The sequence below is a fragment of the Procambarus clarkii genome, chromosome 68 (assembly GCF_040958095.1).
Source record: "Procambarus clarkii isolate CNS0578487 chromosome 68, FALCON_Pclarkii_2.0, whole genome shotgun sequence".
NCBI classification, from domain to species: Eukaryota; Metazoa; Arthropoda; class Malacostraca; order Decapoda; family Cambaridae; genus Procambarus; species Procambarus clarkii.
In genome coordinates, this window is record NC_091217.1 from 31,099,812 (window position 1) to 31,126,434 (window position 26,623).

Sequence of the window (26,623 nt, forward strand, 5' to 3'; positions counted from 1 at the left end):
ATAGCAAAAATAGCATGTTCTGGGAGATATTGTGTGAGCGCGTCAGCATACATCCTCTCTCCATGAGAGACACGCAGTCACTGACTGCACCACCCTCGTGTCAGACAATAGAGTGTTGCCATTTGTGTTAGTTTATATTCATTTTATGCATAACATGTTATTTTCAACGCTATTACGAAAAATAAGACATCTACAACGTAAGATACAATACCCCGCGGCGTACTCACGGCGCGAGGACCAGATTCACGAAAGTTGCAGCGGGAAATTTGACTCTAATTACGTTATTTTTCAAGATATCATTAAACGGTTTGGACCACAGTGTTGCCAGAACGTTGTAGTATTTTTCGTAATTTTTCGTAAATATTCCATTTTTCATCGGATTTTCGTTTACCATGGGTATTTAAATAAATAGAGTCAAGCCCCAAATGTCCCACACCCCATACACACTGACATAAGTCAGGGCACCACTACGGTCCGAGATGGACACAGAGCCGGCACCACCCGGCAACGGCAACGAACACCCCTCGTAACGTTGGAGGAAGTAACAGTAATCCTCCTCCCTCACGAACTTGAGAACAATTTGATGGGCAGTTACAAACTCAACACTGTAGATGGCCATCACTGGGATATAGAGCGTATCACACATAACCATCTCGATTTCCGTTTATCCAGCACAACCAGTGAATTCCAGGCCTACGGAGTTCACTCGCACAAAAGGGGGAAGATGGCCTCCCATGTCAAGCTCGCCACATCAACAAGCAGTCAGGGAGCAACAGCAGGGGGGGGCAGAGGCGCCCACACCCCCTGGCGACGAAAGCGGCAAACACCCCAACTACTAGAGGCCAGGCGACATGTCTGCGTCTCACGACAGCTAGCGTGCAACTCCTGAGAGTCGAACTAGCTCTGGAATTGTTCTTGTTTCCGGTGCTGAACTTTCTCTAAAGAGATACGGCCTACTGAAAATGAGGTCTCTGTGTTAGGATACAATAGTTGAAATGAGCACCAGAGATTAAAACAGTTATGTAACTACCTACGTTTTCTTTATGTCAAAGGTTCTCTTGATTATTCCAAGGGTTTGGTTGGCTTTTTTTCCCTGCTGCTCCCACTTGTTGTGCAACCTTTAGTGGTTAGTTGATTCTGACTCCAAGGTTCATATCTTAATAAATCTGCTGTAAGGTACTGTTGTTGATCTAGTAGATTTTGGAAGGGGTGCATTTTTATGTCCCAAATGCAGGCCCTTGTGCTATTCCACATTAAAAAGCATTTTCCTGTCTTCCGATCATTTGTGGAGTTCACTTAGATCTCTTTGTAAGACCTCAATATCATTTTAAGTTCCTACTTTGCCATAAATCCAACCCATAATCCCTCTTTAAATAGTATTTTTACTAATTATTTGGGCCATCGTATATATACTGTATTGACATATTGGACAATTACATAAAAGAATTTGGTACAATTCACTTTATAGAGTCCAGAAAAATAAAACCATAATCCAAACTGAAATATTCCTGGGCCTAGTATATCACACATATACTTTATCAGGTCTCATACAGCGTGTATTAGGCCTAGGATGGTTAGGTTAGGCAAAGTTTTGTTTGCAGCATAAATACAAAACTTTTTCCGGTGTGTCCCAATTCAATAGTTCCAAATTTTACTTGCTAATTGTCCAGTACGTCAAAATATGTACAATAATCCTCGTCGTTACTCTAAGTACTATCCTAAACAGGAAGATGGGTTACATACATTTTAAGAGTCATCTGCAATTATCATAAAGTAGCTTGTAATATTCTCGTCTATATGACTCATGTATATGACAAAAAGGGTCCGCCCCAATAGCATTGTGGCGCCCCACTCACTACATTCCTCCAGTCAGTCATTTCCATTTAACTCGAAGGGATGGATAGATACATGAAAATATCGATTGATAGAGAGAGAGGTGGATGGATAGATAGGTGATAGATTGATGGATAGATGATGTATATAGATTGAAGGATAGAGGGATAGGTATATAGATGGAAAGAAAGAGGGATAGGTATATAGATGGAAGGATAGGTATATAGATGGAGTGGATTGATAGATGTATGGACACCTGGGTTGATAGGTGGTTAGTCAGATGGACTGGTAGATGGATAGGTAGATAGATGAGAGACATCGGCGGGTACCGGTAATATATTGAAAATATTAAAAATATATAAATATGTTCAGACGATGAGTCACAATAACGTGGCTGAAGATATGATGTCCAAACAACACATCAGAAAACAAAGAAACAACGACGTGTCGGTTCGTTTGGACGTTTATCAAGTCTTGTGATCAGCTTGATAATGGTCCTGAACGGACAGAAACGTTGTTGTTTCGTCGTTTTTTTGTTGTGTGCGTATGGTCATAATAGGCTTAGTATCCCTTACTTAGGCCTAGCAGATCTTCGAAATCAAACTGGCTTGGGAATTATTAGGCATACACACAAGTGCTTAAATCTGACATGTTTTTTCACTAAATTCTATAAATTAATTTTTTTTTGCCAGAATATCAATGAATAAAAAGCTAGAAGAAAACAAAGAGAATCTTAAATTTAACTTGTTAATTCAGCCACTGTCATTGAGCAATTGGCTTTATTTAATAAAATGGTCTTGGAAAGATACAATCAGAAAAGGACGCGGGTCATGATAACTATATATGCAGAACTTCAACATATTGGTTAACAGGATTGACAATATAGCATCTTATAAATCTATTTATAGTTACTAATCTTCGAGTTTAAATTAAATAGAAATCTATAAATATTACAAGCTAAGATGTTATGATCGAAGCTGAGGTATAACCTAAATTGACAATATATCGTTATGAGAATGTCAAGCCTAACATTGATAAAAGTATAATGCAAGTGTAATACCACTAGGAATATGCCAAGCTCTCTCTTAATACGTATATAATGTAAGTGATAGTACTACTAGGAAAATGTCAAGCTTAATCTTTATACAAAATTAAAGGTTTGGATACACAAACTAAAAACTCCACAAATTTTTAAAAGATTATCTTATGGTGGTGTTCTGTTCTACCTTTATTGTGTGCTGTTCTCCATTTATTGTGGGCTGTTCTCCATTTATTGTGCGTTGTTTTGCATATCTTGATACGTTCATGTCAGTTGTGCTATCTTGAGGTTGATAGTTGCTGGGAGACAACTGTGGAGTCAAGGTGTCAACTCGTCCAAGTGAGCTGGTGCATTTTATGGTGTTTTTTCCCGGACAGGTTCCAAGTACTCGTGATAGATGAAAATATTCTGAACGTGTACTGCTTGTTTTGTTAAGGAATGTTACACAGCGCCTCCACTGGCTGATCCAACCACATGGGCTGGACGATATTTGCGACGGTCTGGCTTCATGCAGGTCGGCGTTCGATCTCCGACCGTCCGTGTGGTTGGGCACCACTCCTTTCCCTCCCTCCCATCCCAAATCCTTATCTTTACTCCTTCCAAGTGCTATATAGTCGTAATGGCTTGGCGCTTTTACCTGATAACTCCCTAATTCCACTGGCTGAAATCATTTCATAGATAATATGAAAACGCACCTACAACATGCTCCTATTGCCCCTCCTGCAGAGTGCCCTCCTGCAGCCTGCCCATCTGCCCCTCTTCCGACGTACCCTTTGTTCCTCCTGACCTTAGTTCACGCACGACCTGCCACAACCAGCAACAAGACAACACTTGTTGCCTTTGCCAATCATCCGACACTCCTGGTCAGAATTACACTGGTCAATGTACGCCTTGCAGACCCTTCCGTACGAATTGGGATCCGGACAGCCTCTCCTGTGGGAAGTTTGTAATTAGAAGATGGAAATGGAAGAAAATGGGTTATGGAAACACTGATAATTTGGTTACATTAAATTGATACTTAAATCGAGCGAGGATGTGACACGAGTATAATTTTGTTTTTCAAACGTTGCCATCTCCTATATAGAACATTCACTGCTGGATGATTTGGCAAGGAAATCAAGTTATTACAAAGACCTGTGAGTGTTGAATTCTTTTAAGTTTATGTTATATATATATATATATATTATAATATATATATATATATATATATATATATATATATATATATATATATATATATATATATATATATATATATATATATATATATATATATGAATGTATTTGGGTGGATATAAATAGGAGATGCCTGGAAATAGTCCTCACTTGGACTTTTACTGTGGTAGACTTTATACCCCTCCTGAGGATGATAGGCTATAAGACCATAACTAAACTCGCTGGTTCATCAGGAAGCTATTGTGGTGGCCTTGCGGGATTATGTGAGGTTAAGTTAATAATTCGATAATTTATCTTACCTTCGGTGGACTGTATAATGGGCTTGTTATGTGTTCCACTCACCTCCACAGGGTTTTAATATATTAGTGTCATATATAATTAATTTAGAATTAGTCCATTCAGTACAGAATTGTTTAATTGAACCTAAACTTAAGTATTTTGTCAGCTATGTTCACCGAAGATAACTCTTAAGTTATTAAACTTTCGAAGGACCAGCATTTTGCCATTGACTCTACATACTGTATATATGATTGTCACTGAAGGGGTTAAATAAAATATTGTGTTAATTAATAATTACTTAATTATGGTTTAGTTTATCTAAATTCCTAAATATTTAAAACGAGACTATCTGACCTACAGGTGTGTGACGACCCCGTGGTGGTGAAGCGAGTCACCCACAATGTCTACTGTCAGCTGGTGGGCACTCTGGGACGTGCCAATAACCTCGGACACCACCTGCCGCTGTTTTTTTTATTTATAAAATTAACACAATATAGTACAAAAGAGACAGGAAAACAAAGTATAGCAAACATTGAAACAGACAGGAATTCGAAAACCACATAATACAAATGGAAATAAAACAATAAGAACAGAAAGAAGCAATGAATATGGAAACCTCACATTATTTATAAATTAAACACAATATGTACAAATGAGGACATGAAGTAGAAAAACACATAGCACTAGGAACCCAGAACCTTGTACAGCATACAGAACAGAAACACAAATGGGAATAACACAATAAGTACAGAACGAACACACAAAACACGTACCAGGACAAGCCATACAGGGCTCAGTGAAAGTACATAATTCCCTTAAACACACACACACACACAGACTGGGTAATACAAACCAGACCTGATTGCACACATATGTAAACACAGTGGGAACGAAACCTGGCACATGCAGGAACCGGGGATGAGAAAACTCAGTCACATACAGAAACACACAAAAACAAACCCGGCACGCACAAACACACACACAACCGGAACGCGCAAGAACCGGAAAGATACAAACATGAACAAGGAGGAACATGAATAAACATAAAACAAGAAAGAAAACGAAAACAATGAAAGCCACACACCATTAAAACAATAGGCTTATAAATACAAAAATAAAAAGAAATACAAAGTAATAACAGAACATACACAGTAACAGAGCAAGTCATAACATACACGGCAAGTGAGGGCGCCATTGGGAGAAACAATTAAGACCCCTCTAACCCCTCAGGCCCCACCGGAGGTACACACGAACCCACCTCAGGAGCAGTAGCAGCAATACACTGGCCATCGTGCCGGCGCCCTATAGAGGACAGCCCCTCAGGGACGGAAGTTCCATGTGTCTTCCGGAGCAGCACCTGGGCAACTACACCCTCACCATCCAACAATATCCCAGCCGCCACCTCCCAGCTGGCATTTGACTGCTCGTCCAGGGAGGGAAACCACGTCCTGACTGCTCACCACGCCACCATCAGGTCCCACGACGACAGCAGGGGGAAGGGGGATAGGAGGGCTACCAATCAAACCCACCCCTTGTAGAGCCTCCACCCTATTCCCTGGGAGGACCTCTGCTCCTAGAACGCACCCGCGGCGCCCTCTTCCGGCGGGGAGGTGGGGAAGCCGGCGTCGCCAAAGGGGGGGGGGGGGGGGGGAAGGCCTCCCAGGTCCCTCAGAAGTACGCAACACATCATGGACAGCAAGAGCCCCACCTGTCGCATCGACATCAGATACGGGACCACCAACACACGTAGTAGGCGAAACCAAACCACTCCCAACCACAGGTCCTTGCACCACTGCAACTGGAGCACCCACCACATCGGCGGAATCACTTGGAGCCGGATGCACTTCTGCAACAATTGTCTCCCCAACACTTGCAACGGGCACCACCGGGTCCGCGGGCGCAACCGGCAGGACAGGCCGATCAGGAACAGGCAAAACAGCGGGCTCAGCCGACTAAGGGACGGCACAGCGCACATCAGCAGGCCGCAGGATCCCAGGCTCGACCCCACTCTCTCACCAATGGGGGAAAATCACTCTCCTGAAAGATAGAAGGCCCCTCAGCCGCAGCAGCACGGCACGCAGCCATGATGTGGCTGTCCTCACCACACCTGAAGCATGTACGTGGTCGGGCTGAATAAGAGACCCTCGTGGTGAAGCCGAGGAAGCGAACTCTTGAAGGAGTATCATGGGTTAAATGCATGACAAGGGTCCGAACGCTAAGATGTAAACCTGCCAAACGCCCAGAGCGTAAGCAATTAACCCGATGAGAAAAAACAGTACCAAAACGTGCAAAACATGCACTCAGCACAGATTCAGGAAACTCAAAGGGAACCCAGTGGACATTCACAAACGTTGACAGCACACACCAATCCGAAACTGTAACAGTATCTTCAGAATCAGGCAACTAGAGAAAACGACCATCTAAGCTATGCACGAAATTCTGGTACGAAGCGTTGAAGCAAACTTCATCACCACTTGGCGATCTGACATCTTCTCCAGACCATTAAGATCCCAAACTTAAACTTGAAGGACGTCCAGTAGCACCACCTCCACAACTGTCAAATCCGCAAGTGCAGAAAACTCCAGCTCTGCAGAGTCAATCTGCCGGATTGAGGACCCAAACGACGTCATTACCGCCAGCCGGCGTACCACACCTGCGCAGGGTCCCCGCAAACGTCACCACCAACGACTGCTCACAACACATGGTTGGTAAAGACTCCAGAGCACAGCAAACACGTCCACCCCCTGTGACGGTCGAAAGACGAATCCACCTGCCACTAGTTGTAACATTATGCTCATAATATCAATGTATGATTGCTCGAGTGTTGTAACACGAATTACATAGTGTTTAATAGTGTGTTGACACACATTGGTGTGTTGTTTTAATGTACTATAACCAGCCGAACCTTTCCCTTGCACCCATGATGTACTAACTGCCCAGATAATATACAACCAAATGAGCTAGGGGACTTAACGTTTGAGTGAGGGTCGGAGACGAACTGTTTCCGTCCTGGACGTGTAGAATGACTGTAAACCAACAAACTGAGGTATAGGTATGGTGTAAAATCATCCACAGTTTAAGCTTCAGTTAACCCCTTGAACTACGATGAACAATAAACAATGGCATCGAGCCATCCACATTTACCCACCTCCAGCGGAGGATAAAAAATTGCATGTTATTTAGTAATTCGAAGCACAAAACACATTCATCCTTTGGCGAATGTGGATCAACAATGCTGATTCGGTAGGGATCTTAATAACTGGTTAATTTATACTAACCCTATACTCTGTAAATTATAAGTAAGTAAGTAAGTAATTATCAAAAGAAGGCACCAAACCGGGAAGGCTATGTAGCACCATCAAATACGCAAAATAATCAGAGGGCGCTAAATATCACCAAGGATGCCAATACGAGAACAAAAACGCATAAGGCGAACGATATCAAAAGTATCCGAGTCACCAAGGTGACATCACCTATTGAGGGACAGGTGACCGCGAGGGGCGGTCGGAAAGCAAGACACACGCTCGTCCTGGAAGACAGGACATTCAAGAAGGACATGCACGACCGTAAGAGGGACAATGCAATTAGGACAATAAGGAGAAGGGCGGCGCTCCATCAAGTGACCATGGGTTAAGCGAGTATGGCCAATACGCAACCTCGCCAGAGCTGTTTCCCATCGCCGTTTACGATGGTAGGAGGACAGCCACGAGGAAACACAACATTTAAGAGTACATAGTTTGTTACCAGTAACAGACAACTAAGAAGCCTGCCAACGGGTAAGGACGGAGGAATGGATAACCAGGTAAAAGTCGGAATATGAATACCTTTACGAAAGATGGGACAAGAGCGGACAGCTTCCTTGGCGGCAGCATCCACACGCTCATTTAAAGACACACCAATATGGCTGGGAACCCAACAAAACTCAACCGACTTAAATTTACTGTGAACAAGGAACAGCCAATGCTGGATCTCGACAACTACTGGATGAACCAGATTAAAGGACCCGAGAGCCATGAGGGCCCTACGAGAGTCAACAACAACTACAAAGGAAGACTGACAACGAGAAAGCAGGAGACGAAGAGCAGAGAGAATAGCATAAAGCTCCGCTGTAAAGATGGTACTCTCCAGAGGTAAGCGACACATATAAATGCAATCAGGAAAAACAACAGAGTAGCCAACATCGTCCGCAGACTTAGACCCATCGGTGAAGACAGAAACGAAGCGGGAGTGAGAAGAAAGGTGCTCAAGGAAAAATCGTTTTAGAACCGTTGGAGGGGTAAAAGCTTTAGTGATGCGGGTCAAGGACGTACAAAACTGCGGAAGGGGGACTCTCCATGGGGGCAAAGAAGGAACCACACGAGGAGAAACATTAGAAAAACGAGCGGAAAGAGAATCCTGTAAGCGAGATAACTGGACAGAAAGAGGGAGGTGGTGAAGAGGAACAGGAACCGCAGGAGGGGTAAAAGTTAAAGGGCACGACAGAGGAGAGAGGAAGGATGTTGTAAGGACCGTTCAAGATAGCGAAGACAGTAGCGATCACGGCGGTCTTGGAGAAACAAGAAGCTAGACTCAACATACAAGCTAAGGACGGGTGTCGAACGAAAGGCACCAGAACTGACGCGCAACCCAGTGTGGTGCAAAGCATCAAGACGGTGAAGAGTAGAAGGAGAAGCAGATGAGTAAGCAGGGCAACCATAATCGAGCTTAGACAGGACGAAAGAGGAATGTAAAGCAAGGAGAGTGCGTCTATCCGCTCCCCAAGAAGTATGGGACAATACTCGAAGGAGGGTAAGGGCCTTAGAGCACTCAACACGGAGGTAAGACATATGTGGAGACCAAGACAAACGAGTGTCAAGGAATAACCCCAAAAGCTTCGCAGAAACTTTGCACTCAAGGGGATGACGATAAAGTGACAAAGAGGGACGAAGAACGACCCGTTTCCGAGTAAAAGACATGGCACAAGTCTTAGAAGTAGAGAACTTGAAGCCATGATCGTAGGCCTAAGACGACACGGCATCAATCGCAAGTTGAAGCCGGCGCTGAAAGAGAGGCGAATCATCAGCCTGACAGCAAAGGGTAAGATCACCGATATAGAGAGCGGAGAAGACACCTGAAGGAAGAGAGGAAAGAAGACCATTGAGGGCAACCAGAAAAAGAGTAGTGCTCAGAACACTACCCTGGGACACACCTTCGTATTGCTGAAAGGAGGCAGAGAGAGCGGTACCAAGGCGCACCCGAAAAGAACGACGAGAGAGACAGTTGCGGAGAAAGAGAGGGAGATGACCACGAAGGCCAAAAGAATGAAGCTGGGATAGAATATGATATCGCCAAGTGGTGTCGTAAGCCTTTTCCAGGTCAAAAAGGACGGCAACAACGGAGGTCCTCGCAGCAAAAGCAGTACGAATATAGACCGCCAAGTTCACCAGGACATCTGTCGTGCTGTGGCACTTGCGGAAACCAAATTGAGAAGGGGAGAGGAGGTATTGGTGTTCCAGGAACCACATCAGACGAATGTTAACCATTCGTTCAAAGAGTTTGCAGACACAACTTGTGAGGGCAATAGGGCTACAGTCCTTAGGGAAAGTTCCCAGAGACCCTGGTTTGCGAACAGGGAGGACAACGGCATCGAGCCAGTCCTCAGGGACTGACGATGACTCCCAGATCCGATTATACAGACTCAGAAAATACTGAGACGTGCACGGAGGGAGATGGCGAAGCATCTCATAATGAATACCATCGGAGCCAGCCGCCGTAGAACCACAGAGGGCCAAGGGCAGAATGAAGTTCAGACAGAGAGAAGGGATCGTTATAGGGAAGTCAAAGACGAGTGCAGAAATCTAAAGGACGAGACGCAAGGACAGGTTTACGAAGAAGGAAACATTGGAGAAGATGAAGACCAGAGCTAACAGAAGAAAAGTGGGAACCCAGTTCGGTAGCGACTTGCAACGGGTCCGCCACAAGAGTACCACGGAGGCGAAGGACCGGTGAAACATAGGGAACGAACTTACCTGCTATCTTGCAGATACGCTTCTAGATCTGTGGTAGAGGAGTTTCGAACGTAATTGTGGAGACATAAGTTGCCCAACATTCACGTTTAGCCGTACGGATGGCCCTATGGGCCACCGCACTCGCTTTCCGAAAGAAAGGAAAAGAATCGGCCGTCTGCCGACGGCGGTGCCTCTTCCAGGCTGCACGCTTACAGCGGACAGCCCGAGCACAGTCTGCATTCCACCAGGGAACGCACTTCCGTGGACCATGAGAGGAAGAGCAAGGAATAGAGCGGAGGGCAGCGTCGAAGACAGTGTCATGAAAAAGGAGGAAAGTGCGATGGAGAGGTTGAAGGGAGAGATCAGAGAGAGCAGCACTGAGGGTAAATAGGCTCCAGTCCGCATTAGCAAACTGACACCTAGGGAAGGAGAGGGAAGGGCAAAAAGATAAAAAGAAAGCAAGGATGGGGAAATGGTCACTGCCATGGAGGTCATCAAGAACCTGCCACGTGAAATCTAAGTAAAGAGAAGAGGAGCAAAGAGAAAGATTAAGACAGGAAAAGGTGGAAGTCCGAGAGTCCAAATGAATGGGCTCACCAGAATTCAGAAAAGACAGGGAAGAAGAGAGGATAAATGGCTCAAGAAGGCGACCTCGGGTATTCGTCAGAACATCACCCCAAAGAGAATGACGACAATTGAAATCACCCAGCAGGAGCACAGGCTCTGGCAAGGAGTCCAGGAGGTGTTTCAGATCAGGAAGAGAAAGCAGGACACTCAAAGGGGGAGATAAATGGAACAAACTGTGTACCATTTCCCCACAAAGATACGAGCAGCAGAACAATGGAGAGGCGAAGGAAAAAGTAAGGGGACAAAGGGAAAATCAGAGCGAATCAAGAGACCAGAGCAATTAGGAGCCCCAGCAACAGCTAGGGGTGGGGGGGGGGGGAGAAAGGAATAGCCACGAAAACGACCAGGACGAGCACCAAGCATCGGCTCCTGGAGACAGACACAAAGGGGCGAAAACCGCGAAATCAGAAGTTGGAGTTCGAGGAAATTGGCATAATAACCTCGAACGTTCCATTGAAGAATAGACATCGACGAGAAGTGAAAGGACAACAACAGAGAACAAGGAAGAAACAAAGGCGAAAGAGCAACATAGCACGTTAAAGAATATCAGGGTCGGGATCAGGGTCAGCAAAGTCAGGGTTAGAGGGCATGGATAAACTGAGCAACGACGGAGGGAAGGAAGCGGGAGAACAGACCAGAGGTGGGCGGGTGGGGTCCGGAGGAGGGGGAGGAAGAGGAGGAGACAACCGAGAGAAGCAGTCAAGGACAGCAGCAGGAAGAGGGGGGAGTAGAAAGAAGGGAGCACACCTCAGCAAGGGCAGCGACCGAGAGGGAAGCAGGGGCAAAGAAACCTCCATATCAGGAACAGGGGGCGCAACCACTAAAATGGGAGGGAAAGGAGCAATAGAGCCAGTAGTAGGGGCCGAGGAAGAAAGCAAAGCCTTCTTACCCGCCGGGGAGGAGGAAGGAGAGGAGCCAGGCTTACTATTCTGACTTAAAGAGACCGGTGTCCTTGCAACAACGTACCGTGCAACGGATTCCAGCATCTCAACAGGAGAAGCTGAACGAGAGCACACACGACGGCCGTTTGGAGAGCGATGGACATCAGCCTGCACCGACAGGCGGCGGGGAGATTCAACAGACAGAGGAGAAGGATGGGAAGGAGGATCGGAGGGAGACGAGGAAGAAGACACAGGAGACATCACAGACTTGGTAGAAAGAAGGGGAACCCCAGACAGAGGACCAGGAGGGGGACCCTTCGGGACAGAACTCAAAGGAACAGAGGAGGGGGCAGTGGGCGTATCAGGGTCCAAGGCCCGGAAACTGTTGCGAGTCTGAAGAAGGTGGGAAAGACGAGGAGAGGAAGAGCGCAACACGCGAGCATAAGAGACGTTAGCATAAGGCGGGAGCCGGACAACCTGGCGCCTCGCCTCAGGAAAAGATAAAACTCCTGGTGCTTCACTTGAGGACAGCTGCCTCAAGCTTGTAATGGATACAGGCATGGGAGAAGGTAGGATGGGCCTCACCACAGTTGAGGCAGCGAGCCTGGGGAGAAGTGTACTCCGACTTAGAGTGACCTTCACCCCCACACAAAGGACAAAGAGAGACAGTCCCAGAGCAGCGGAGGGCACCATGCCCAAACCTCCAGCACTTGTTACAAAGCTGAGGAGAAGGAATATACTCCTGGACTGAGCACCTTGCACCAGCAAGAATGATAGAGGATGGAAGGGTCCTACCATCAAAGGTGATCGTCATAACCCGATGGGGTTGACGGCGACGACCACAAGGGGGACGATTAAACGAGTCTACCTGGAGGACAGAATGGCCTTTAGCATCAAGGATATGCCGAATGTCATGGTGGCAGTCCTGCAGATTCCGAACACCGGTCTCAACATGGGGCGGGAGAAGAATAGTGCCAACACTGGCATTACACCGAGCGTTCTTTGAGACCCAAACAGGGGTCTTGCCAAGGCAGGATAAGGCAGCCAAGTAAGTAAGTAATTATCAAAAGAAGGCACCAAACCGGGAAGGCTATGTAGCACCATCAAATACGCAAAATAATCAGAGGGCGCTAAATATCACCAAGGATGCCAATACGAGAACAAAAACGCATAAGGCGAACGATATCAAAAGTATCCGAGTCACCAAGAATTCTATCGAGGGACAGGTGACCGCGAGGGGCGGTCGGAAAGCAAAACATACGCTCGTCCTGGAAGTCAGGACATTCAAGAAGGACATGCACGACCGTAAGAGTGACAATGCAACTAGGACAATAAGGAGCAGGGCGGCGCTCCATCAAGTGACCATGGGTTAAGCGAGTATGGCCAATACGCAACCTCGCCAGAGCTGTTTCCCACCGCCGGTTACGGTGGAAGGAGGACTGCCACGAGGAAACACAACATTTAAGAGTACGTAGCTTGTTACCAGTAACAGACAACCAAGAAGCCTGCCAACGGGTAAGGACTGAGGAATGGATAACCGGGTAAAAGTCGGAATACGGAATGCCCTTACGAGAGATGGGACAAGAGCGGACAGCTTCCTTGGCGGCAGCATCCGCACGCTCATTTAAAGACACACCAATATGGCTGGGAACCCAACAAAACTCAACCGACTTAAATTTACTATGAACGAGAAACAGCCAATGCTGGATCTCGACAACCACTGGATGAACTGGATTAAAGGACCCGAGAGCCATGAGGGCACTACGAGAGTCAACAACAACTACAAAGGAAGACTGACAACGAGAAAGTAGGAGACGAAGAGCATAGAGAATAGCATAAAGTTCCGCTGTAAAGATGCTAGTCTCCGGAGGCAAGCGACACATATAAGTGCGATCAGGAAAAACAACAGAGTAGCCAACACCGTCCGCTGACTAAGACCCATCGGTGAAGACAGAAACGGAGCGGGAGTGAGAAGAAAAGTGCTCGAGGAAAAGGCGTTTTAGAACCGTAGGAGGGGTAAAAGCTTTAGTGATACGGGTCAAGGAAGTACAAAACCGCGGAAGAGGGACCCTCCACGGGGGCAAAGAAGGAACAACACGAGGAGAAACATCAGAAATACGAACGGAAAGAGAATCCTGCAGGCGAGATAACCGGACAGAAAGAGGGAGGTGGTGAAGAGGAACAGGAACCGCAGGAGGGGTAAAAGTTAAAGCACGACAGAGGCGAGAGGAAGGATGTTGCAAGGACCGCGCAAGATAGCGAAGACAGTAGCGATCACGGCGGTCCTGGAGAGACAGGAAGCCAGTGTCAACATACAAGCTAAGGACGGGAGTCGAACGAAAGGCACCAGAACTGAGGCGCAACCCAGTATGGTGCAAAGCATCAAGACGGCGAAGAGTAGAAGGAGAAGCAGACGAGTAAGCAGGGCAACCATAATCGAGCTTAGACAGGACGAGAGAAGAATGTAAAGCAAGGAGAGTGCGCCTATCTGCCCCCCAAGAAGTATGGGACAAGACCCGAAGGAGGGTAAGGGCCTTAGAGCACTCAACACGGAGGTAAGAGATATGGGGAGACCAAGACAAACGAATGTCAAGGAATAACCCCAAAAGCTTCGCGGAATCTTTGTATTCAAGGGGATGACCATAAAGTGACAAAGAGGGACGAAGAACAACCCGTTTCCGCGTAAATGTCATGGCACAAGTCTTAGAAGTAGAGAACTTGAAGCCATGATCAGTGGCCCAAGACGACACGGCATCAATTGCAAGTTGAAGCCGGCGTTGAAGGAGAGGCGAATCATCACCCTGACAACAAAGGGTAAGATCATCGACATAGAGAGCGGAGAAGACACCAGAAGGAAGAGAGGAAAGAAGACCATTGAGGGCAACCAGAAAAAGAGTAGTGCTCAGAACACTACCCTGGGGCACACCTTCGTATTGCTGAAAAGAGGGAGAGAGAGCGGTACCAAGGCGCACCCGAAAGGAACGACGAGAGAGGAAGCTGCGGAGAAAGAGAGGGAGATGACCACGAAGGCCAAAAGAATGAAGTTGAGATAGGATATGATAACGCCAAGTGGTGTCGTAAGCCTTTTCCAGGTCAAAAAGGACGGCAACAACGGAGGTCTTCGCAGCAAAAGCAGTACGAATATAGACCTCCAAGTTCACCAGGACATCTGTCGTGCTGCGGCACTTGCGGAAACCAAATTGAGAAGGGGAGAGGAGGTGATGGTGTTCCAGGAACCACATCAGACGAACGTTAACCATACGTTCAAAAAGTTTGCAGACACAACTTGTGAGAGCAATAGGGCGAAAGTCCTTAGGGGAAGTACCCAGAGACCCCGGTTTGCGAACAGGGAGGACAACGGCATCGAGCCAGTCCTCAGGGACTGACGACGACTCCCAGATCCGATTATACAGACTCAGTAAATACTGAGACGTGCTCGGAGGGAGATGGCGAAGCATCTCATAATGAATACCATCGGAGCCCGCCGCCGTAGAACCGCAGAGGGCCAGAGCAGAACGAAGTTCAGAGAGAGAGAAGGGATCATTATAGGGAAGCTGAAGATGAGTGCAGAAATCTAAAGGACGAGACTCAAGGACAGGTTTACGAAGAAGGAAAGATTGGGGAAGATGAAGACCAGAGCTAACAGAAGAAAAGTGGGAACCCAGTTCGGAAGCGACCTGCAACGGGTCCGCCACAAGAGTATCATGGAGGTGAAGGACCGGTGAAACATCGGGAACGAACTTACCCGCTATCTTGCGGATACGCTTCCAGATCTGGGCCAGAGGGGTTTCGGACGTAAGTGTTGAGACATAAGATGCCCAACATTCACGTTTAGCCGTACGGATGGCCCTACGGGCCACCGCACTCACTTTCCGAAAGAAAAGAAAAGAATCGGTCGTCTGCCTACGGCGGTGCCTCTTCCAGGCTGCACGCTTACAGCGGACAGCCCGAGCACAGTCCGCATTCCACCAGGGAACGCACTTCCGCGGACCCCGAGAGGAAGAGCGAGGAATAGAGCGGAGGGCAGCGTTGAAGACAGTGTCATGAAAAAGGAGGAGAGCGCGAGAGAGAGGCAGAAGGGAGAGGTCAGAGAGAGCAGCACTGAGGGTAAATAGGGTCCAGTCTGCCTTAGCAAACTGCCACCTAGGGAAAGAGAGGGAAGGGCGAAAAGAGAAAAAGGAAACAAGGATGGGGAAATGATCACTTCCATGGAGGTCATCAAGAACCTGCCACGTGAAATCTAAGTAAAGAGAAGAAGAGCAGAGAGAAAGATCAAGACAAGAAAGGGTGCGAGTCCGAGAGTCCAAATGAGTGGGCTCACCAGAATTCAGAAGAGACAGGGAAGAAGATAGGAGAAACGGCTCAAGGAGGCGACCCCGGGTATTCGTCAGAACGTCACCCCAAAGAGAATGACGACAATTGAAGTCACCCAGCAGGAGCACAGGCTCCGGCAAGGAGTCTAGGAGGTGTTTCAAATCAGGAAGAGAGAGCGGGACACTCGGGGGGAGATAAATGGAACAAACTGTGTACCATTTCCCCACAAAGATACGAGCAGCAGAACAATGGAGAGGCGAAGGAAAAAGTAAAGGAACAAAGGGAACATCCGCACGAATCAAGAGAGCAGAAGAATTAGAAGCCCCAGCAATGGCTGGGGGGGGGGAGAGAAAGGAATAGCCACGAAAACGACCAGGACGAGCACCAAGCATTGGCTCCTGGAGACAGACACAAAGGGGCGAAAACCGCGAAATCAGAAGTTGGAGTTCGAGGAAATTGGCGTAATAACCTCGAACGTTCCATTGAAGAATGGACAACGACGGGAAGAGAAAGGACAAAAACAGAGAACAAGGAAGAAACAAAGGCGAAAGAGCGACAGAGCACGTTAAAGAATATCAGGGTCGGGATCAGGGTCAGCAAAGTCAGGGTTAGGGGGCATGGGTAAACTGAGCAAAGACGGAGGGAAGGAAACGGGAGAACAGATCAGAGGTGGGCGGGCGGGGTCCGGAGGAGGAGGAGGAAGAGGAGCGGTCAAGGACAGCAGTAGGAAGAGGGGGAGTAGAAAGAGGGGAGCGCACCCCAGCAAGAGCAGCAACCGATAGGGAAGCAGGGGCCAAAGAAACCTCCATAGCAGGAACAGGGGGTGCAACCACTGAAACGGGAGGGGAAGGAGCAACAGAGCCAGAAGTAGGAGCCAAGGAAGAAAGCGAAGCCTTCTTACCCGCCGGGGAAGAGGAAGGAGAGGAGCCAGGCTTACGCTTCTGACTTAAAGAGACAGGTGTCCCAGCAACTACGTACCGGGCAACGGATTCCAGCGTCTCAACAGGAGAAGCCGAACGAGAGCACACACGACGGCCGTTAGGAGAGCGATGGACATCCGCCTGCACCGACAGGCGGCGGGGAGAGCCGAGAGATGGAGGAAGAGGATGGGAAGGAGGATCGGAGGGGGACGAGGAAGAAGACACAGGAGACATGACAGACCGGGTGGAAAGAAGGGGAACCCCAGACAGAGGACCAGGAGGGGGACCCCTCGGGAAAGAACTCAAAGGAACAGAGGAGGGGGCAGTGGGCGTATCAGGGTCCAAGGCCCGGAAACGGTTGAGAGTCTGAGGAAGGGGGGAAGGACGAGGAGAGGAAGAGCGCAACACGCAAGCATAAGAGATGTTAGTATAAGGCGGGAGCCGGCGAACCTGGCGCCTCGCCTCAGGAAAAGACAAACGCTCCCGGTGCTTCAGGTTAAGGACGGCCGCCTCAAGCTTGTAATGGACACAGGCACGGGAGAACGTAGGATGGGCCTCACCGCAGTTGAGGCAGCGAGCTTGGGGAGAAGTGCACTCCGACTTAGAGTGACCTTCACTCCCACACAAAGGACAGAGAGAGACAGTCCCAGAGCAGCGGAGGGCACCATGCCCAAACCTCCAGCACTTATTACAAAGTCGAGGAGAAGGAATATACTCCTGGACAGAGCCCCTAGCACCAGCAAGAATGACAGAGGATGGAAGGGTCCTACCATCAAAGGTGATCTTCACAACGCGAAGGGGTTGACGTCGACGACCACGAGGGGGACGAGTAAACGAGTCAACCTGGAGGACAGAATGGCCTTGGGCACCAAGGATATGCCGAATATCATCGTGGCAATCCTGCAGATTCCGAACACCGGTTGCAACATGGGGTGGGAGGAGAATAGTGCCAACACTGGAATTCATCTGAACGTTCTTGGAGACCCGAACAGGGATCTCGCCAAGGCAAGATAAGGCAGCCAAGCGGGAAGCCGCATCCTGAGAAGGAGCAGCAACGACACGTGTACCGAGACGAGTGGGGTTGAAAGTAACACACGCATCCACGGAATCTACAAGATGCCGATGGAGGGAGAAATCATCAGGAGTCGCAGAATCAAGAGGAAGGAGATCAAAGTATTTGGCCCATGAAGCAAGACCAAACAAGGCCTGATACACTTCAGTACGGGAAGGAATCGAGCGAGTGCGGCCGTGGCATGGACGGCGTTGAGAACCCCCAGAGAATGAGGGGACAAAAGGCGCAGTAGTCACAACGAGAGACTTAGTCGCACCAGGGGACGAAGTGGTCACCACTGGGGGCTTGAGGCTCGACCCAACCACAGAGGAGGGAGGGGAGCTGGGGGAAGAAGTCAGGATAGGCAAATGAGGAGCTAGGTTGGGGCCCAACACAGCAGAGGCTACAGAGCCCGGTCTTCCAAGACAGGCCGACTCTGGGGCTTGATCGCCCACCTCACGAACCCTAGAGGGTATAACAGAAACATTCAATGACATACAAACGAAGAGTGATAAATTCATCCACGAATGTGCCCCCATACCCACCATGGAGCCACAATTAGAGGCAGGACACCCAACAAGAAGCTATAGCCGATCATGCCGGGGCCCCCCTAGGGGTGCGTCATGCGTATACGCTCCACAAACGCCACCTTAAGAACTGTCAGTCCGTCGAGATCGGGTTTAGCGACGAAAGGGGGATTGACAATAAAAGGTTCACCTCGCTCGAGACGTTGGGTACTACAGTTCTACGGGTGCAAGAGTATGCCTACCCAAGCACCCAGGCGTCAAAATAGAAGAAGTCCAAAGGAATAACCAAAACAAGCAAAAGGTCGGCAGGAAACAAGCAGATAGTAGAAGTAAGTAAGTAATTATCAAAAGAAGGCACCAAACCGGGAAGGCTATGTAGCACCATCAAATGCGCAAAATAATCAGAGGGCGCTAAATATCAACAAGGATGCCAATACGAGAACTAAAACGCATAAGGCGAACGATATCAAAAGTATCCGAGTCACCAAGAATTCTATCGAGGGACAGGTGACCGCGAGGGGCGGTCGGAAAGCAAGACACGCTCGTCCTGGAAGTCAGGACATTCAAGAAGGACATGCACGACCGTAAGAGGGACAATGCAACTAGGACAATAAGGAGCAAGGCGGTGCTCCATCAGGTGACCATGGGTTAAGCGAGTATGGCCAATACGCAACCTCGCCAGAGCTGTTTCCCACCGCCGGTTACGGTGGAAGGAGGACGGCCAAGAGGAAACACAACATTTCAGAGTACGTAGTTTGTTACCAGTAACAGACGACTAAGAAGCCTGCCAACGGGTAAGGACGGAGGAATGGATAACCGGGTAAAAGTCGGAATATGGAATACCTTTACGAGAGATGGGACAAGAGCGGACAGCTTCCTTGGCGGCAGCATCCGCACGCTCATTTAAAGACACACCAATATGGCTGGGAACCCAACAAAACTCAACTGACTTAAATATACTGTTAACAAGAAACAGCCAATGCTGGATCTCGACAACTACTGGATGAACCGGATTAAAGGACCCGAGAGCCATGAGGGCACTACGAGAGTCAACAACAACTACAAAGGAAGACTGACAACGAGAAAGCAGGAGACGAAGAGCATAGAGAATAGCATAAAGCTCTGCTGTAAAGATGCTAGTCTCCGGAGGTAAGCGACACATATAAGTGCGATCAGGAAAAACAACAGAGTAGCCAACACCATTCGCAGACTTAGACCCATCAGTGAAGACAGAAACGGAGCGGGAGTGAGAAGAAAAGTGCTCGAGGAAAAGGCGTTTTAGAACCGTAGGAGGGGTAAAAGCTTTAGTGATACGGGTCAAGGATGTACAAAACCGCGGAAGAGGGACTCTCCACGGGGGCAAAGAAGGAACAACACGAGGAGAAACATCAGAAATACGAACGGAAAGAGAATCCTGTAGGCGAGATAACCGGACAGAAAGAGGGAGGTGGTGAAGAGGAACAGGAACCGCAGGAGGGGTAAAAGTAAGTAAGTAAGTAATTATCAAAAGAAGGCACCAAACCGGGAAGGCTATGTAGCACCATCAAATACGCAAAATAATCAGAGGGCGCTAAATATCACCAAGGATGCCAATACGAGAACAAAAACGCATAAGGCGAACGATATCAAAAGTATCCGAGTCACCAAGAATTCTATCGAGGGACAGGTGACCGCGAGGGGCGGTCGGAAAGCAAGACACACGCTCGTCCTGGAAGTCAGGACATTCAAGAAGGACATGCACGACCGTAAGAGGGACAATGCAACTAGGACAATAAGGAGCAGGGCGGCGCTCCATCAAGTGACCATGGGTTAAGCGAGTATGGCCAATACGCAACCTCGCCAGAGCTGTTTCCCACCGCCGGTTACGGTGGAAGGAGGACGGCCACGAGGAAACAACATTTAAGAGTACGTAGCTTGTTACCAGTAACAGACAACCAAGAAGCCTGCCAACGGGTAAGGACTGAGGAATGGATAACCGGGTAAAAGTCGGAATACGGAATGCCTTTACGAGAGATGGGACAAGAGCGGACAGCTTCCTTAGCGGCAGCATCCGCACGCTTATTTAAAGACACGCCAATATGGCTGGGAACCCAACAAAACTCAACCGACTTAAATTTACTGTGAACGAGAAACAGCCAATGCTGGATCTCGACAACTACCGGGTGAACTGGATTAAAGCACCCGAGAGCCATGAGGGCACTACGAGAGTCAACAACAACCACAAAGGAAGACTGACAACGAGAAAGCAGGAGACGAAGAGCATAGAGAATAGCATAAAGTTCCGCTGTAAAGATGCTAGTCTCCGGAGGCAAGCGACACATATAAGTGCGATCAGGAAAAACAACAGTAGCCAACACCGTCCGCTGACTTAGACCCATCGGTGAAGACAGAAACGGAGCGGGAGTGAGAAGAAAAGTGCTCGAGGAAAAGGCGTTTTAGAACTGTAGGAGGGGTAAAAGCTTTAGTGATACGAGTCAAGGATGTACAAAACCGCGGAAGAGGGACCCTCCATGGGGGCAAAGAAGGAACAACACGAGGAGAAACATCAGAAATACGAACGGAAAGAGAATCCTGTAGGCGAGATAACCGGACAGAAAGAGGGAGGTGGTGAAGAGGAACAGGAACCGCAGGAGGGGTAAAAGTTAAAGCACGACAGAGGCGAGAGGAAGGATGTTGCAAGGACCGCGCAAGATAGCGAAGACAGTAGCGATCACGGCGGTCCTGGAGAGACAGGAAGCCAGTGTCAACATACAAGCTAAGGACGGGAGTCGAACGAAAGGCACCAGAACTGAGGCGCAACCCAGTATGGTGCAAAGCATCAAGACGGCGAAGAGTAGAAGGAGAAGCAGACGAGTAAGCAGGGCAACCATAATCGAGCTTAGACAGGACGAGAGAGGAATGTAAAGTAAGGAGAGTGCGCCTATGTGCCCCCCAAGAAGTATGGGACAAGACCCGATAGAGGGTAAGGGCCTTAGAGCACTCAACACGGAGGTAAGAGATATGGGGAGACCAAGACAAACGAGTGTCAAGGAATAACCCCAAAAGCTTCGCAGAATCTTTGTATTCAAGGGGATGACCATAAAGTGACAAAGATGGACGAAGAACGACCCGTTTCCGCGTAAAAGTCATGGCACAAGTCTTAGAAGTAGAGAACTTTAAGCCATGATCGGTGGCCCGCAGATAGTAGAAGAGGGGGGAGAAAAACGAAACATAAGGAAAAGGAAAAGCGATCCGGCACAATTAGAGAAGACAGCAGCAGGAGTTCAAGGCCACAAAAGGACAGAGGACTGTCCTACGGAGCATCACACTCCAGCAGTCGTCCACTGAGCCTCCTCACGGCGCCAACGGGCCGGATGGGGAGGGGGAGAAATTGATAAGAATAAGCCCAACACGAAACATGATGGATGGTCATTAAAATAGTGAGGTGGGCCAAGTAACCCGCGGGAGGTTGATAGACCCTAAATCTCAGCACAGTACTCACTGCTTCATCAGCAAGCTATTATGGAAGTCTTAATAACCCTAAAGAGGTTGATATTTTTAAGTCTAACATTAAACTAACAAGCTGGCAAATAAGCTATTGAAGTGGTAGGCGATTCAGCAGCACGCTGTAGGGGATAGTGCTGTTCATACCCGGGACCACAGCGTTGCATCTTGGTTTCCATTGACGACGCAACCGCAGGTTTTGAGAGAGCTGATAAGTAAGTAAGTAATTATCAAAAGAAGGCACCAAACCGGGAAGGCTATGTAGCACCATCAAATACGCAAAATAATCAGAGGGCGCTAAATATCACCAAGGATGCCAATACGAGAACAAAAACGCATAAGGCGAACGATATCAAAAGTATCCGAGTCACCAAGAATTCTATCGAGGGACAGGTGACCGCGAGGGGCAGAGAGCTGATAAGTCGTTGCAATTAGCGTACTTCTTTGTAGACCAGTCGTCTTCCACTTCCTGTTTTCCTGCAGTCTTGACCACGCGGCTGGTGGGCTTGGTTGGTGACATTGAGACAGCTTGCCCACGGTGATGTGAGGTTGAATCTGGACTCTGCTCCATAAAAACAGCATGCTGGACCAGGACAACCTCGTTAGTGACATGAGGTGTCGGCCGGGTGAATGTACTCCAGTCACCCCTTCCGGATAACCGATTGGCGAGTTACCGGGTACAAGGGGGAGGACTTTATGTAACGTGCCTCAGACTCTGATCTTATCGGACAGGTGGGTCATCCCCAAACCTGAAGATCTCGATTCTTTGTTCACGTGTGACTGGGAGGCTGGAACTGGCGTATAGGAAGTTGGAAACCCCAGAGCAAGGTTGTACGTTGTCCTTGTTAGTGATCCTTGAGTGTCTGTTTAGTATATTGTCCTTGTAATTGATCCTTGCATATTTGGTTGGCAAGTTATCCTTGTTAGCGTTCCTTGAATGTTTGATTGGTATGTTCTTGTTAGTGTTCCTCGAGTGTCTGGTTGGTACTTTGTCCCCGTGAGTGCCTGGCTAGTACAGATTTATATTGGACTTATTTAGAGACTAGAAATTCTTACTATTTTTTCAAACTGTGGTACCAGTCAACATCGAATGTTATAGAAATATAGTAATATAATTACATTTTATCAAGTTCAATCTAGTAATTTCGAGCATCTAATAATTTAACATATGCTTTTATTTTTATATTTGTGCGTATATTTTTATTCAAATGGTGTTTACAGTGTTTTTGTTTCACAGTGATAAATGGTAGTCAATTTCGGTTACGTATTTCCATCTGTCCGCGTATTAATTTACGAATTAGAGAAGATAATAAGACGGGAGAATTTCATTCATTGGTGGAGCATAGTCAGCGAGATTCTGCTGCCGACATCTGTCACCGCTTTGTCAACAGGCGAGGTGATTTATGGCTCTCACTGGGGTTCGAGAAATCTATTAAGAAAGGTGGCAATAAATGGGACTTCCGGTCTGGATACATGGAGGACTGAGCTCAGAAAACGTTTTGAGGTTTCACTGTAGTTCATATATGTTACGGTCACGAAATGACCAATAACCGGGTTCTTGATGGATAAACCTTGTTTCTAGTATCCAACCCCGAGTCGGTAGTGGCTTTCAAATAATTGCCTACATAATGCAATGGATAAATACGGGAGGGATGAACAAAACACTGTTCCCTTCACCAATATATTTACCAACACTATAAATAGATAGATAAAAATGAAAAATGGAATATTACTATACTAATTTACAAGTGTCACTTTCACACAGGACACCCAAAAGCACACAATGCAGTATTCGTCAGTCCCAGAGTTTCCAACACTCAGTACCTCGCCCACATGTACCGAGAAACCCTGGCGAGTTCACCTTGTAAGTGGGTCAATCTACAGACATAGTGTCATGAGGTGCCTACCCCACTACCGCTCTCCAGCTACTTGCTGGCAGAGGACTTCAGCCACACGCTGATTGGGGTCATCAATTACCAGATATAGGGGTAGCTAACCCCTTGCAGAAGTCTCTTAACTACAGGGTAGCAGCACTTCCTTACAGGCACCTCACTGTCGTCCGGTATTCTCTCAAGCCAATTCCTGGGTATGCCGACCTCTATCAATACTGCGTAAATCCAGCAGCCAATACATTGCTTAGATCGGTAGCGACTTACGTGGTCGTCTTCCAGGACCAAGCAGAGAGTTCGTGGCTTGCCCTAGGTAAACTGCCATCTTCAGTATCACTGCTGCCCCACATCACCTGTGTGGACACAAACACGTCATCCATTAATTGGACGGTACTGGCGAAACCAGGAAGTAACACTTACTCATTGGGGAGTTAACATTATGCACGTAGCACAACCTAGGTGGTGTTGATCTTGATCCGCCACCTCACCAGAGGTCATCTACTTCGACCTCTCTCGTTAAGCAAGGCATGAAACTTGAGTTATTTGTCACTATCACACCACCACCAATAGATGGCGTAGTCTACGTAGCATTTCCAGGGGTGGAGGGGGGGGGGGGGTTGTGCAGACTCATAGATGGCGCTTTTAATTACCAGGCCACACTCAAACGGTGGTGACGAGTCCGTAACAATATATGAATACGAATAGGGCATTAAAATTTCACCCTGGTCCGACGACGGGTCTTGAAGTTAAGTTTTGGAGTGAAAATGTTTCTCCTTCATGTATGGACAAAGCACACACCCAAGCACCCCTCCCTCCCTACCCCAAGCACCCCTCCCTCCCTCCCTCCTCAAAACCCCCGCCTCATCCAAACACCCCTGCCTGCTTATAACCCCCAACCTTACAACCCCCCCCCCCCCCCCATGTCTACAACCCCCTTCCCTACAATCCTCAACCTTACAACCTCCCTCCCTACAATCCACAACCTTACAACCCCCCTTTCTATTACCCGCAACTTTGCAACCCCCTCCCTACAATCTCCAACCTCACAACCCTCCTGGTTACAACCCTCCCCCGGCTTTCCCCTCATCTTCCCCTTTACTCCCCCAACCCATCCAACCAACCGCTCCGACTTCTATCCACCCCACTTCCACCATTAACCCTTCACCTTGCTCCTCACCTCCCCTCTGTCCCCCCCCCACTCCTAGTATTGCCTCTCCAGAAGTTGCTGAGGAAACTAGCCAGCGGGCTTCTGGGAGACTTAAAATTTTTGATTAAATTTGTTGGAGTTGTCATGGCCGAGGCCATTACAGGTAAGTGTGTGCACAATTGCACGGATCAACGGTGACCCAGGACAGGTCAGTACTCTGGCTGGTAGACCTACATTTGAGATGAAGGTGGAAGGTGTCAGATTGACAGTTTTTGTGGACACCGGAAGTCAAGCAACTCTCATTAAAAAGTCAGCCTTCAGCACATTAAAAGATACACGCCTTAAGCGTTGTGGGAAGCATTTAACAGCAGTTAATGGTCAACATATTAATATCTTGGGCTAGATTACACTCAATTTTGAAGTGAGTAAGGGAGAATCTTACCTGCACTATTGCACGATTGTCGAGAATCTTGCATTCCCTGGCCATTTTTGGGGGAGAATGGACTTTTTGGGAAGGGTTAACTTTTCTCTGCTCACGAGGGAGCAAGGAAGTACACATTGAGGTTGGGTCAGGTAGTTTATCCCATTAGAATGGTAGACCATCCGCCAGTGGTTGCTTCCATTAGTAAGAAACAAAAGTACAACATCCACTACACTCGGTTGCTGTTTAAGTCTCTTCCAGACACAGATAAGAAGTCATGTGGGTTACATGCCTTGATGAAACAATGTTACTCACCACGTTCGGCTAAGATTATTAAAATATCAGTGGGACGTCATATTGCGCCAGGTACCACCCTCCAGGTGGCTGGGAGATGTGACAAGTTATTAATCCCTCATCGTTTAATCACAGTGCTTGATAAAGGTGCCCTTATTCCAGTTGTCAATCTCTCGCATAAAACCTATCGTTTCAGGACAGGTGATAGGTTGTCTCAGGCTATGATTGTTGAAAATACGGGAATTTTTAAGTATCAAAGCCAGGAGGAGATGCCAGCCACCACAGCACAATGTAGTGCACTGAATGTTACAGATGGCATTAAACAGAGGAAGTACAAGACCGAGACAGAGAAAAATAGTAATACTCAAGAAGTAGTTAAGTTAATCTCAGCACTGGACTTACAACATGTGCAACAGTCAGATAGAAAACTTTTGAGAGGGATATTACGTAAATTCCGTAGACTATTTGCAACGGAAGATGACCAGATCGGTCTTCTGGATAGAATTGAACATGTTATACCAACAGGTGATCATCCTCCTATTTACACTCGGCAATGGAGGCTTCCGGAAAGGGCAAAGGATGTAATTAGGGATGAGTGGCAAAAAATGCTGAGACAGAATTTGATAGAGCCTATAACATCACCATAGTTGTCGCCAGTATTGTTGGTACGTAAACCAGATGGTAGTGTGGTGTTTGTGTGTAGCTGAGGAAGTCTTGGTTGTAGGGTTGATGTAAAGTCATGACTTGGTTACTGA

At 47.7% G+C, this 26,623-nt stretch overlaps 1 long non-coding RNA gene across 1 annotated transcript in view; it reads right to left on the reverse strand.

The window, feature by feature from the left end:
* Window positions 1–2,563: 2,563 nt before the first annotated feature.
* Window positions 2,564–26,623, reverse strand: part of LOC138355584 (uncharacterized) — a 33,998-nt gene continuing 9,938 nt past the window's right edge. Inside the window, exon 3 of the long non-coding RNA XR_011223978.1 lies at window positions 2,564–3,805. This is a non-coding gene — a long non-coding RNA (uncharacterized lncRNA). The remainder of the gene's footprint in view (window positions 3,806–26,623) is intronic.